The sequence below is a fragment of the Anomalospiza imberbis genome, chromosome 1 (genome assembly GCF_031753505.1).
Source record: "Anomalospiza imberbis isolate Cuckoo-Finch-1a 21T00152 chromosome 1, ASM3175350v1, whole genome shotgun sequence".
Classification (NCBI taxonomy): Eukaryota; Metazoa; Chordata; class Aves; order Passeriformes; family Viduidae; genus Anomalospiza; species Anomalospiza imberbis.
Genome location: NC_089681.1, coordinates 136,646,569 through 136,652,431, shown reverse-complemented (window position 1 = coordinate 136,652,431; position 5,863 = coordinate 136,646,569). Strand labels below are relative to the sequence as shown.

Here is a 5,863-nt window from a genome sequence, read left to right as displayed (position 1 = left end):
TTGTTTAAGGATCAATGTTTTTGAAATGCAAATAGTCACTAAGAAAAGGGCTCCTTGGCAGAGCACACTGCCTGTAGTCACAGGGCACTTTGGAAACTTCCAGGGAGAGCTGGAAATGGCAGAAGTCACCAATGTTACCAAGAAAAAAAATCTCCAAATAGTCTTCAAAAAGACCATGCCCACATCCAGACAAACTGTTCATGTGTCTCCAGTTTGATGGTATTTAATCTTTCCTCCCTAATGATCATTTTCCAGTTGTGTTGCTAAGCTTAAACAAAAAATTGAAAATTATTTATTTAACTGTTTCTTTCAGAATATCATTGGTAAAATATATCGGCCAGGTATGTGAAAAGATACTCTTTTGTGGTTTCTGTGCAGATAAACCAAACATGCTCAGGTTAACCAATGAACACAAGCAGACTGAAATGGGAAGGAGAGGCCAAGGTGTGTGTTCTTTCAGAGTTCCCTAAGCAAGTACTCTTGAAGTGCACACATACCAGCACCCAACACTGCAGCAGGGTTTGGAAAAAATGTGTTGTGACTTATATCTCTATGTTTGGAGTATTCTGAGTTCAAATCCCAACATGCAATGCAGTAACTCTCAGGTACTCCCTCCCTTTCCTTTTCACCCACTCCACAGCTCCACCAAAGCCAAAGGAAGGAGTAAATTCTTCTTTGCCTGCATGAGGGACTCCTGATCCTGCTGTCAACAAGGGAGATGATGGGCTGGGAAAGTCACAACAACAGGATGTGACTGAGAGCAGGAACAGAGTGATGCCGCAACTCCTTGTGAAACCCATCTGGAGACACATCATGGCTGACCCAGCGGCCCAGGAACCTGGCAGCACCCTCTGGACCCTCATCCCACAGGACAGGAAAGACAGAACTAGGCAAAACCCTACAGAGGAGTGAGAGCCTCTCTTGCACCCATTCAGACTGCAGAAACACTGACAGGCCTTAAAGTATGTGGATTTTATTCTGGATTTTCTGAAGACAAGCAACTGTTCAGAAAGCATTGATCAAAACGTGTCACTTGGCTCCTCAGCCAGGTTCTTCAGCCAGAGGATGGTCAAATGCTGGAACAGGCTCCCCAGGAAAGTGGTCACAGCACCAAGCATGACAGCATTCAAGAAGTCTTTGGACAGTGCTCTCAGGCACATGGTGTGATTCTTGGGGTTGTCCTGTGCCAGGCCAGGAGCTGGACTTGGTGGTCCTTGTGGGTCCTTTCCAACTCAGGATATTCATGGCTGATGGAGAAAGAAAAGCTGGGGGGTTTGGATTATTTTTGGGGTTTTTTAAATATGTTGCTATTGGATATTACATGTCTTGGTCTTGAACTCCTTACCTCAGGCTTTCACTCTAAGTGGCTCTTTCAGGCAACCTCCCAGAAAAAGCAAAGCTCATTTCTCAGATAAAATGCATGACACACTCACACCAGCCTACCCCATTTCATACCATAACCTCCTTAGTGCCAGACACTAAGGCAGGGACAGGCAATCCAGTCCAAGATTTATTCTGCTCTAATCAGCTCAGGCTTTGAGAATCTCCTTGTGGATTTGAGCCTGTGTTCAGTAGCTCATTGACTGCTGTTTTAATACTGAAGCCCTTCCAACCCAGCTGCAGTAATTACCCCCACGGAGAATGAGGAATCTCAGTTATAAACTAACTGGCAATCTTGCAAGAATATGTCTCCTAGAGGACTTCAGGATATTTCTCTCAGAAGTTAACCCCGTTAAATCATTCCTAAGCTGTCTTCAAGTAAAGAATGAACCCTCAGAATAACCCTTGCTTTGGTTTTAAATACTCTCTTTTCCCTTTGCAAGTCAGCTGATCTTCGAAGCCTTCAAATCTATCAAAGCTCTTTCAGTTAAATAATCCTGAAATGGTGCAAACATTCAACAGGAAAGCTTAGGAGAGACATTAAGAGCTGGTAGAGTCGAAGTCAAAGCTTAACACAGCTTGTGCAGAGAATATGTCCAGTTGTTCTCAGCCAGACAGGATACTTTCACTCAGTTTATATCAGAGGAGATTTTTTGCAGGGCAAAGATTACATCAAAGCCTCGGCCAGCAGATCCAAATTAAGTCTTTGGCATTCATGTTCAGCTAAACTTTGTGCAGGTCTGAGTAGAAACGGCACTGAGCTGTGGAGTTTCTCTGCTTCATCTGCATAAATCCAGTCTGGCTCAGAAGTGGCTGTGACCCATTAGATGACAACCTCAAAGTAGCTATGGAGAAGTGTGATGCTTAAAGAGCAAGCAAGGGACTAAAGCCATGATAATACTAAAACTAATACCCTTCTTGTCCCTCAGAGGGGAAAAGAGGTGGGTGAGGAACACAAACCTATGATAATCGAGTCCTGCAGTCCTAGAGGCAGCTCTGTTCAGGTGAGCACTGCAACCTCCCTGGCTAGCAAGAAGTGATGCCACCCAAAGCCGTGTTGTGCTTTCTCTGCAGAAGCAGAGCTCTTGGAGGCAGAAATGTTCACTACTCAGAAATGTTCACCTGGCCAGCTTGCTGAGGAGATGCAGGTTATAAAAGGCAGCTAATGCAGGCATTCCTTCTGCAGTGATACATACTAATGACCTTATAAAGCCTTTATTGCTTTGAACAAGTAACTGAAAGTTAAACAGTGTGTCACCTAATCCCCTTGCTGGGTCCTTGTGTGTATAAACTTGACTAGGCTGGGAAAGACCCCTAAGCACTCTGGGCAGCCTTCACCTGGAGACAGTGGGGAGTCCAGAGATACCCAAGGAGAGGCAGGCTGCACAGCAGAGGATTTCACCACCACAGACCCCCATTAAGAAAGAGCTGGAGATAAAATGGCTTCTTATTACTCAGGCTGCCTTTAAATCCAGTCATGGTGAGTTTGATCATTGATGTTTTCAGATTACCATACAAAGAATCAGAAGCAATTTTAAATTGCTCTTTTCATATTTCTCTGAGTGAAAAAAAAATATTTCAAAACATATAATTTAGTCACTGCTAGGGCAAATTCACTAATATTTAGGCCAGGTAATTTTACTGTGTAGTGGGGAGGTAATGTTATTGTCTTTCCCAATACACTTTCTCAAGCTCAGTCCCACAGCATCCTCCACAGCTGCCCTCTCTGAATTTGGGCACTCTTGTATAGGCTTGTTTGTTTTTCCCACTGATGGACTCCATAGGGAGCCAGGGATGGGATAAGCAAGCAACTGGGGCATTAGCACCACTTATGGGGCAGCTGAGGGATGAGGGGCCTCAGGGCCACCCATGCTTCTCATAGACCAAATTCAGCCCTGTCAGGAAGTCTAAATACTTTTCCAAAGCAACAGAACTTATCAAACTGCAGAGAAGTGGTTGATAGAAAAACTTCCTGAAAGACAAATAGACTCTTGCTTTGTGGGGTGTCCAGCAGCAGTTATCAAAGCTCTGTAGCAGGCAGTGCTGCTGAGACTGAACCAGGGAGATAAGTCACCAAATCAGCCCCTGTTAATTATCTTGGCCGTGCAGTCATTCTTTGCCAAAGTCAGGAAGGTATAATTCAACGTGCCAAAAAACCCTTTCTGTGTCAAACAACATCTATCCTGACCTGAAGGGATGGTGGGAAGGGAAAGAAATTTTTCAATTAAAAAAGAATAATAAAAAAATTTCATATACACAAAGCAAAACACCTTCTGTATGAATTGAGCAGTTCCTGAGAGACATCTTGGAGCAGCAAAGGAGCTGGGCAAACTTTAGTAAGGGAATTCTTCAGAGACTAGAGTTTTGCTTTTGTTGCTGGCTACCTCTGGAGAAGAGAAATCACTACAGAAATGAAATATGACCTTGCACCCTTGTAGCAGAGCATTTCCAGTTCTTTCCCTTGCCCATGTGAGTAACCCTTCCTTGTGTAAGGAGTTGCATTTAATGGTTACCTGCGTGGCAGTGCTTCACCACAGGTGACATTGCTGCATACTTTTACCTGGCACACACCACCTGGAAGCTCTAACCAAACCAAACTACCTATTTTTCCCTAAGATTTGAAGGATGCAACTAACTTATAGCACTTGATCATGGCATTAGAAATTTCATGTAAGTCAGAGTTTTGAGACAAGGCTCTGCATCCTCTCCCTGCTCACACGTGTGTGCCTTGCAGCCACTCCTGCATGGCATGTCCTCCCAGAGCCAGCATGCATCAGGAGAAGGGTGTCACCCCAGCCAGCCCATGCCCATGCAGAGTTCCCCCATCAATGCAGCCTGTTCCTGCCTGTCCGCTGCCAGGGCAGAACTGGGACCAAAGTACCCAGCCTGGAGGAACAGCTTCATGTGGATAGCTTTTTTTTTTTTTTTACTTTTAAAAATAATTTTGTTTAAGACGATTAGAGGAGAAAAGCATTCCCCAAGTAAAAATATCAACATCTGAGCTTTCCCACTTTAATCGGTGCTCCTCTGACAACTGAAACCCTCCTATTAGCACTGTGCCAGTGATTTCGTTACCTGAGTAGCTTATTATAGAGTAATTGCAACCTTCCCTGAGCTGATGATTTTTTCTGTTTGTTTCAATTTCAACTTCCATAAATGGTGGGAAGTCCCTTTTTTGTTCCTGCCTAACTCTGCTGTGGTCTGTATGTTCCCAATCCCAGATTTCCCTCCCAGTGAAGGGAGGGCTGGATAACACTTAAGTGTAATTCCTGCCCCGTCACGTGTAATTTGGTACCGAATGAGTAAATGTTCCTGTAATTTCAGAGAGCAGCTGTCTCCCGTCTGCATGGCGGCACCGTGATACCGTTACCTGTTTGTCTCCTGAAGGTAGAAGCACTGCTGGCAAGCCCCTGCCCATCGCTGTTTATGTGCAGGGAGTTAATACCCCAGCATTACAGTGCCCCTTGGTGAAACTGTAATTAGGCAACGGTTTTATTTTACTGCCTGCGAACACTCCCTGACAGCACAGCCACTGGGTGCTTTCCAAACTGCTACAGTTTCAGGCCCCAACCTGAAATTCTCATTTAGAGGAGGGCTTTTACTGCAGCTAATCCCTCAAATACCTCACCAAGGCCCTAAATTGCATGGGGGTGCTGGGGCATGGGGCTGGACTGGGCAGGGTTGGCACATGGCGGGGTGAGCCTCTCTGCTCTGTCCTGTGTGATGGCAGGACAGAGCACTGGAGGGACACGGTGATGCTGCTGGGCTGAACAGGCAGGGCAGGGGCTGCAGTGCCCAGCAGCAGAGGGCTGAGCAGGCTGCTGGCCCCGGGAGCCAGAAGGCTTCTGGTGAGTGTTGATATGGGCACGGCAGCTCCACGACCGGCAGCACTGGTGCCCACGGGAGGAAAGGAGGAGCGGCTGAACAGCAATGCTCTTTTTGTCAGGGGAGCTATTTTAAACCATCTGCTTTGTGGGTAGCCCTTTTGGCTCCCAAGTCTGTCAGAGGCAGAGGGGTAGAACATGTTGGAAGGCAGAACATCAGAGCAGCACTACAGGAGGACAAAGACAGTCTGTCTGCTGAAGCACAGGCTTGCACAGGACTGAGAGGCACACACACAGTTGCTCATCTGGGACTAAGGGAACAAACATACCCAAGGCTTCAATAGTTACCTCAGAGCTACTGTTATTAAGGCATTTATTTGGAGTTTTTATTCTCCTTCCAACACCAAATACCCATCTTGTTCCACAATCTCCATGAGAACCACGGAAACATGCATGGCCTGGGAGGACATCAGCTCACAAGGACCTAATAAAACAAAAACTTCAAACCTCTCCTTTTAGGACTACTCAGATGATAGGCAAAGGAGCAGAGTATAAGCAACTAGGGCAAAGATTTATTGGCAAGAAGAGTCACTAAATCTTTTGTCTACAGTGATAGGGAAGAGGAAAGCCAAGAACAAGGCAGGGACAGACCCTGGAAC

General features: G+C 45.8%; 1 long non-coding RNA gene across 1 annotated transcript; it reads right to left on the bottom strand.

Moving 5' to 3' along the window:
* Positions 1–957: 957 nt before the first annotated feature.
* Positions 958–5,171, bottom strand: LOC137484231 (uncharacterized). Its single transcript, XR_011004801.1, has 2 exons — positions 3,651–5,171; positions 958–1,247 (listed from the first exon to the last, which is right to left on the bottom strand). It is a non-coding gene; the product is annotated as an uncharacterized lncRNA (long non-coding RNA).
* Positions 5,172–5,863: the final 692 nt, after the last annotated feature.